This window comes from Vollenhovia emeryi, unplaced genomic scaffold, assembly GCF_000949405.1.
Source record: "Vollenhovia emeryi isolate VEMERY1.0 unplaced genomic scaffold, V.emery_V1.0 DF939151.1, whole genome shotgun sequence".
Lineage (NCBI taxonomy): Eukaryota > Metazoa > Arthropoda > Insecta > Hymenoptera > Formicidae > Vollenhovia > Vollenhovia emeryi.
The window spans coordinates 1,322,530-1,331,677 of NW_011967215.1; the positions used below are offsets into that span (position 1 = coordinate 1,322,530).

Genomic DNA, 9,148 nt, shown 5'->3' on the forward strand with positions numbered 1-9,148 from the left:
CGCGTGGATCACGAAATTGGCCAAAAGTAATGTTGCGACAGCGTGTGCAAAAACGGCAGAAATACTCTTTTGTTTCATTGCGACTGCACAACTTAAACTTCGAAGTTAAACATCGAGCTAACGCCATTGGGCTAATAAATCGTAATAAATGTGTGTAGTAAAAAAAACGAAATAAAAAAATACTATAAAAATATAAAAGTGCCTTCTAACCGAGATAAAACGACAGAAAAGTCAGCTATGCTAGAAAATATCACGAAGTAGACTAGACTGGCGCCAGCGTTCATATAGGCGATCTCGCACACGTGCACGCGCGTGTACATGCGCTGGCGTGCATTGGTTAACGCATTGCTTATCGACGTTTCCGCGTAAAAGAGATACGCGCGATACCCGGCGACCAAATATAAACTTCGCACGGCAAAATGACGTCTCTCTCGCGTCGCGCGTCGATTTGCCGGATCGCCGGGCTGATCGAACGATCGGGATTCCGCTATTTTTAAGCAGCGACACGACGTCGTGAATTGCCTCGCGAAGAAAGAAAAAGATGCGAGTTCGCGCATCAGCACGAAAAACAGCGAGACTGTGCCCGCGGTGCCTTTTTCCCTCTGGACTTGTGCGATACGTGATCGCCAAACAAAGAACGGTAATCCGTTCACGGACGCGCACTTCTTGCCTTTATATACACGAGCCTTTATAGTCTTAATAGAAATAAACTACACAGTCACTAGCCACTTAAGGAGTATTTCTTCGAATACTAGTTTGAAGTCATGGCAAGTCACTCGTTTGCACGTGAAGCGCAATAATCTCGCGTGCGATCGAAAAATCGCTTCAATTTTATAGAAACAGTGCGCGAGAAATTCGAGAATAAAAGTCGCGATAGATATTGCGGATCTGCGAAACTATACGATAGAGTTTTAATCCGACTGTGAAATTTTCGCCAATTTAATTCATCTTAAGAGTCTTCCAACGAGATGACCGCCAAGTTCTGAAGAAGTAGACGTTTAAAAGTGAGTTTGTCGGGCATAGAAATACATATTTCGTCTTTCTCCTTTTCGAAAGTAAGACTAGGGGACGAGCAACAACGTAATCTTCTTTTCTCCCGTCACGACGCGCAACGTGCCCGGCGTCACGTGGCGTTTGTTTACACGCATTCGGGCCCACGTGGGCATAGGCGACTACGTCTCTCGTCTACGAGCGCGACCAGAACTCGAAAGCGCGGGTCTGCACGATAAAACGCGGCCCGCTCGCGCGAAAGGGCGCGTCTTTCGTTTCCAGAGAGCGAAAGGCGCGCGGTCGTTTTATCGTACGAGCCGTCGGTAACGCAGGCCGCCTGAAACCGTGTGGAAGAGCTCGAAATCATTCACAGATGTCATCAAGCTAATTGGCGTGGCCCCCGATCGTCATCGCCGGGACGACCGCGTGGCGTGGCGGCCGATCGGCACCCACGCGGCACCACGTGGGTATTCGCGCGGTTAGCGGTTCCGAGCGCGGCGACGATCGGACGCGCGTTCCGCGTACGAGCGACACTTGGGTCTCGTCGATATCGGACGCGTAACTTGCGAGACGCCTCGAGCAAGGGATTAGAACAAGCATCGAAACTTGACTGAATTTAATAGACTTCAAGCCCCCCGATTATCGACCGAATGGATTATGAATGGAGATCACATCTAGTTCTAGAGGTTTAATTAGAACACTTGGAAAGTGTTATTATAGAAGTGAATATAAGGAATATAATCTTGGCGCGCCGCACAAATCTTCGCGCCTGCAGGCTCGTATCGACTTTAATTCGCGCTCAAGTTTTCTCTATAAACGAGCCAATTGAAGTTCCTTCGTCTCTCCAATTTTAATTGTTTTGATTAGGGAGATTTTAAATATGAAATTAAGAAGTTTTACGCGAAGAAAATATGTCGATTAACATTCCAACGTTTTTTAGCTTTTCCATGAAACAAGATGCTGTATTACTTCGTTTTAGGGGGCTCTATTTAAAAAAAGCAAATTTAATTTCCTCGGAGAAAAACCTGCCACTCTCAACCGTTCTGGAAATAGTAATTCTCTCTTTAACTGACATGGTTAAAACCTCGGAAATATACAGTTTTATTCTTTGTGCTCCGAGTTCCCATTTCAAAAGCGTATTTGTAATTACAATTTTTAATTCACGTATTTTTGTATTCAATTAATACATTGCATATAATTTGGTTCTTACATTTCCGTCAGGGGCGTAATAAGGTAACCAACTATTCAATTGTGCCCGTCACGCGAGTAGAACGCAATTTATCATATATGTAAAGACTTAACCCTTTGCACTCCGAATTATTTTTCATCTATTGGTTTGGACTTGAAAAAATGTCGAGTGAGACTCAACAAAGGAGCTCCTGAGATAAAAACTGACGTCGAGTCACACTCGACACAGGAGTGCAAAGGGTTAATGTTACTTCGAAAGTAGATTTAATAAGTAGCGTTTGGAGCTACGAAATATTCCGTGTCCATGCTGAAAGTTTTACGGCAAATTTTCCACAGACTCACGCGAGAAATGGCATCACAATGCGAGTACATTAAACTTACGGCGTTAATTTGATTGAACAAGACAATCGACTGATAACAAGCCAGTCGTATATGGCGCTCTACAAATTGCATAACTTTAATATTAACATAGAGCCGATAAAACCGCTGTCGCCGTGAAATAAAATTGAACACAAACATGGAGGTACAAAAGTGTCCAGTTCCACTTTAACTTATAAATATGTAGACTCGGCATTTTACCACACTGTTTACTATCATAATTGCTTACTCATCACATTTAAAAGACGCGAGAGTAAACGTCATTAACGTCTATTAATAATTTTTGCTGATCTAACAAATCGTATCGAACGTTTCTGAATGAAACTTGCCTTCTAATGAATGTCATGCAATATTGTTCTTAGCAAAAATTAAAATTTGAAAGTTACTTTTTATCTGTAATCTTTAAATTGTCAATACTCATTATATTAGTGACCAGATTGGCATGTCACAGCAAAATTTATTTGAAGTTAATTAATAAGTAAAATTATTTGTTTAAAGCCTTTTTTAACCGGTCAACTTATTTCGACGATTTTTATATTCTATTACTTATTATATTTTTCTCATTATTCGTACGCAACTTTTTAAATTTATACAAGTGTATTCACCGTATAATTTAAACTATTTATGTTATCAAATATTTCATCGAAAAACGTCCAATGTGCAAAGTCCCGTACCGCGCCTTCAAGAATTTCTCTCTCCGATCTTTTTGCGTCGTAGTAATTATTGACCGTTGGGCGAGCAGTGCGCGGTGCAGTCTATGGAATTAAATGGCGCTGTAAAATGTATCTTTCTGCCAAACGCGCGAAACGAAAATATCGCGTCGACCTACTTTTCTAAGAAATAAGTGGAAAAGAGACGTGGACAGCGAGTGTGAAACTCTTCCCCTGACTCACGCGAACGGGAAAGAAAGATTAACGTTCCGTTCTAATTGCATAACGTCGCAGCGAAAACCTTCTGCACGTTGCGGACCCGCAGGACGGATGATGTCTTGCGAAGGGAGGTGTTCTCCATCTCGTTGTCGTTAAAAAAAGAATTATATTCTTAGCGGGATTCTTGCGCAACATTTAGGCGGCGCGAACGAATAAAGTTGCACCGCGCGCGGAGCAACGAAAAGACGAGACGAGAGGAATCTGGCGACGGCAGACTCGCGGCAGATAATCCGGATAAAACACAAAGGAAGATAACGTTACGTGCCACGGGCGCCGTAGCGGGCGTCGACGTCCCTGAAATTGCGTCGTTCGCCACCTCTTTTGAGAGGGATCGATAGCGCGAGAAAGGATAATAACCGCTGTACGCACACGAAAAGAAATGATCCCTGACAAATGTCTTCCTCATTCGCCTCCGAATTTAAACACGAAACGGTCCCCGCTGAAAAGTTACGACACCAGTCTGGCATGCCTAACTCACGTGTTCCTTCCTATGTGAGCGAATGTATATATGCATACATTAATGTATTAAAACTAAAAGTGCAAGTCCATTGACAAATATAGATACACTTTACAGCTGTTTAATATTGAGAAATAACATCGGGTATCTCGAGCGGCAAGTAATTTTGGGCCGCTCGCAGATTTGAAACTATCGATGCTTCGTTAATTCGGATAAATCGCCGCGTGGGATGGCTGATCCGCATTTGGGCTTAGCGAACCCACGGACCCGAGCTCAATATTCTAATGATACTCATCTGCATATAGATGTGTAGACAGTACACACGTTCCCACCTCTATATGTATACAAATGCTTTCGTAAATAACGCAATAAGTAATTAATCGAAACAAAGCTACAGTTTGAAAGGACAAAAATTAAAAATCTCCAGTTTGTAAGTACCCGGTATCTCATAGAGAATACGCTAAGTAACTATGAAAGAATATTGAATTTAAAAATAACTACCGCTAAAACTTGTAGATTCTATTCGTCAAAGCCATATATAATTGCCTATGCAAATTATACTCCGGATATATGCGCTGTACAGTGATGGACAGAATGGTTGCGACACTTTTTAAATGCGATTAAGAACGTTTAGATTCAGGTTTATGTTCCAAAACATTTTCTATGGGGAGAATTTTACTCAAGAAATTGATCAGAACCGCTCAAAATGGTTTCGGAATGGTAAAATATTCCTCGGAGAAGAATTTGGAATCTAAATGCGCGTTCCTAAACTCATTTTAAAAAAAAATGTCGCATTCCATCCGTCACTGTACGTCGGCGTTGAATTTCGAAGGTTTGAGCCGCCTCGAAAGTGAAATGAAAAATTCAAAACTTTTGCGTTTCAGCGTTTTATCGTATTCCGACCCTTTGCGTATTTTCGCTGCTCCTTCGATATTTACAATTGGATAATAATGGAATCGCTGGCGCGACAGACGCTGGGCATTAGACACGGGCGCGGCGGCAAAAGGATTTAACTGAAAAGAAGGCCACGGCGTAGTAGGCCAGCGTGGTATTGATTTCGGTTCGCCGGAGTGCTCTCTGCATCCGCGCACTTTCAGTGTCACACGAGTACGGCGTAGATGCAGGAAGGGGGCGGACAAGGGTAACGGCGCAGCGCGCAAAGGCGACCTGGCCGCCGCTCTCATTCACAACGGCGCGCAGCTCATATTCCGCCGTGCAACGCGAGATGCGTGACGAAAATGATGACGGGAGCCAGAACGGGCGAAGAGTCTCGCAGATTTCCGAGATGAGGACGAAGTCACGATCTCGTCGACTCCCCGTCGCAGCTGCCGCTGGAACGCGTACCGCAGCTAATTGTCGTGACGACTTCAAATCGGATTTCAAATACGCTCGAGATGAAGCTTTATCGTTACATTTATTAGCCTAACGAAATCTCCTAAGCGAAAAATTAATAATTCGGCACAGATTATTAAACGTATTGCGCTTAATTTTTAATAGCTATAATAAATCTTTCATTTAATAGAAGAGGTTGACGCAGAACTATGCAATCGGTCGCGTCTCATCGAATCTTCTCATATTTTTCTCACGATTATAATAATTAAAAGATGCAAGAAAAGGTAATTTATGAAGTAATTAATAATAAAATTATATCTATAAAAATAGTGAGAATATTCTTAAAGTCGCCAGCAGTAATTTAATAAATTAATAACATCGGTTTGTCGACCGTGTCTGGCAATTAAAATTCTTATTGCGAAAAATATTACCCCAGCCAGGATTCGAACCTGCCCCGGTGGTCGAGCTGGCTAAAACGCCCGTCACGGATTGTAGGGAGGTCCCAGGTTCGAATCCTGGCTGGGGTAATATTTTTCGCAATAAGAATTTTAATTGCCAGACACGGTCGACAAACCGATGTTATTAATCTATAAAAATATCTCGAATTTTTTTCTTCAATGCCAAGGTGGTAACAGTCTTCGTCAAGATAATCGTAAGTATTCTTGATTCAAATCATAATATCTTAGCGTGATTACGTATTCTCCGATATGTTTGACTCATCGATTTCAATTATATCGTTACAAGGAAACTTTGCTACTTTGAACAAGGCTTCAAACTCGATTTGCTGTTTATAACAGATAAATTATCTCGCAATAGGAATGCGAACGATAAGAAAACGACCGTGCTACTAGAAAGACTCTCATCTTAATACTTCGGTAATCAGTTGAGTTATCTGGAATACTATGACTGCCTTCTTTGGAGGTATTTTTCAATCTCCTTGTATTTAACAGCGCTATCTACTATCGCTTGCTGACAAAGCTTGAATCGGCAAATTCTGACGCAACCGACGTTTCTTTCATCGACATTTGCACGACGGCGAGCTATCGATAAGTGCAATGAGGCAAACTCGTGACCGATGACGATCCCAGGCGGAGCACGTGGGACGACGCGCAGCTCACCGGTAACCGATTACCGCCGAGCACGTGCGACACGGCAGTGCGGGGAAGCGAGTGAAAACGCGGATCGTGGTCTAATACCGGTTTCCCTTGAGCGGATCGGGCTGCGTCGAACGAGAACGGAGCTCGTGAGCAAGCGTGTCTCGTCCTTGCTGAGAATCTCAGGCCTCGTAGCAAGGTCGATTACGCGCGCACCCGATCGCCGCCTCGCCGAGCCGCCCCGTCCCGATCGTTATCGACCGAGGGGTAAACCGCCGATGGCATTGTGGTGTACAGATTTGCGGCATTACCACGCATTTTTTGGTCTTGCCGAGGCGTTATAAAGAAGCTAAAAAGATAAAACAAGATAAAATAAGATAATACGTAATGCCCACTGGGCGTTAGTAAGCATTGGTGTATATGATTTTGGTCAGCGGTTCACCCCTCGTTAATGATAAGCTCGAAAGCTTTCACGCCTCACCGTGACGAAATCACAGGGGCTCGGACCGTTCGCGTTTCACGGCTACGCAATTAGGGCGGAGATATGAATCTAATCGACGCTGGGACGCGTCGTTAAACGTTTAACACGAACGAAACGCGACGGCTGTCAAGATCGACTGTCGCGCGATAATAAAGATGCAAACGAGCGAACGTTAAAGTTTAGATGTTCCGCTTATCGAAGTCGGACGGGCTCGCCTGGTAGCTGCCAACATATGCGAGAGGCCCTCTTTGAAGCTGCGCAGCTAGAAAATACGAGGGGGATTGCCGTTAACGATTTCGGCTTACGCGCGCCGACGCTAAACGAAGACGAATGGATTTTCTCGGTAGGCCAGACCTATGCGCGCAACGTCACGTAACCCAATGGACTTAACGACGTTAATTTCAACGTATCCGCGACACATGTGCTTAGGAAGGCCGAGCCGGTGCAATTCGCGCGATTCGAAATGATAGAAAGCCGTGCGCGTCGGAACGGATAACAGCAGGATGTTCCAATAAACCGTGGCGATTCCGCATAATAACGATTGTTATATAATACCGTGAAATCAGACGGACTCTTTTGTAACTCGAATTACTTGATATCTGTATCTGCGAGGGGATCGTTATTTTTCCTCCGACCTCTGACGTGAGGATCATGTCAGAAGACAAACACGCGAGCGTACAACAAAGCGCATTGAGGGGATCCTAAAGCCGCTAGCGAACTCCATCGGTGTCGATAAGATAGGAGACGGAATTAAAAACGTCAATTATCGACATTTTTAATTCCAAGTTCCACTCGGTCCGAGAAATTTATAGCCAATCAATTTGCAACTTTTACGAAAAAGCAGCAATTTTATTAGCTACACACTGCTCAGACCGAGATTTTGGATCGAATTCTAGCATCGTCAACGCCATGGTTTTACTGACAATCTAACAGAGGTTTGGCAGCAACCTCTCTCGAAAAAGCCTGCAACTATCTCTACACGCCACACTGCTCTTTTTCTCTTCTTCTAGACTTGCGTTTATTAGAATTAATCTTTTTTTCTATGCTAAATATGCCAATTAAAAGATTACTTCTAGCAAAGAATGTCGATAAAACAGACGGCTTTAGGATCCCCTTAATGTTAAATTGGATATATTTGGGAGATCTCGTGAAAATAACAACGGAATTATTTTTAAAATAGCTAATTCAACGATTGGCAATAAATAAAAGAAATTTAGATATAGCTAGTCTTTCATCCGTTAGATCAGAGGATGAAACAGAGAATCAGTGTTAATAACTGTAATATACGGAACAAATTTGTAAGAAATAACGCTCAACAAATCCGAAAGAAATGACGACTTATTTAAAAAATTTCTTCCATGACGTTGCTACACTACCACTGGCAGTAAAAGGTAATTTCCGATGCATTGGCAGTGAGAAGTCGAGACAAATCCAGAATTGCATCGGTGGAATCCAATGACGCACACAGCGATTACGTGTAAGAGACTCAAGTACACCGATGGCCCAGATTTATCTTCCTCTTTAGTCGCTCTTCAAAGAGTTTAAAATAAACTCTTTCAATTCAAGAAACTATTGCATAGTTCTTTAAATTGAAAATAAAACCTACTCCTAAAATAAAACAAACCCTTCTTTGACGAAAATCTCATCTCTAGCGTTAATCTCAAATTTTCAGTATTAAAAATCATTGCAATTAAATCTCAAGGTGTTTCAATTGAAAATTTCACTAAATTCGTATTTCGATTAAAAAGTAGAAAACGTCTAATCGTTCGTTCATCACAGCGCGTTTAATCGAATATTATCACAACAGTGTCAACAAAATTCCAATCTACTTATATTAAATACACATTGAAGTTATGATGTTTTGTATTAAAAATTTATTTTTAACAAGCGTGTAATATGGATTTAATTCCACGCTCTCAATTATCTCGCGCTAATTTTTATAACAATGATAAAATTCCGAGGGGTAAACCGCTGAGGGCATTGTGGTGTACAGATGTGCAGCATTACTGGGCATTACTAGGCATTTTTGGGCATTAGTTTTGGCATTAGGCCTTGCTGGGGCATTATAGAGATAAAATAAGATAAAGCAAAATTAAATAAGACAAAACAAAATAAATACGATAATGTATAATAACAAAATATGATAATAAAATTAAGTAATGCCCACTGGGCATTAGTGGGCATTGGTGTACATGATTTTGGCCAGCGGTTTACCCCTCGTAAAATTCAATAACGTCCATACAACAAGTAGCAGAACCACGTTTGATAGAAGTTGTGCTCGTTTTAAAAAGAGAAATCT

General features: G+C 42.2%; 1 protein-coding gene across 2 annotated transcripts in view; it reads left to right on the forward strand.

Moving 5' to 3' along the window:
* The window catches only part of LOC105565524, a 25,461-nt gene that overhangs the window by 7,384 nt on the left and 8,929 nt on the right, over positions 1-9,148 (forward strand). Inside the window, exon 1 of one of the 2 annotated variants that reach the window (XR_001009199.1) lies at positions 7,920-8,326. The exons of the other annotated variant lie outside the window; for it this stretch is intronic. The gene's annotated coding sequence lies outside the window, so the exon portion shown is untranslated. Of the gene's footprint in view, positions 1-7,919; positions 8,327-9,148 lie in introns of those variants that run through there. 2 annotated transcript variants of the gene reach the window in all.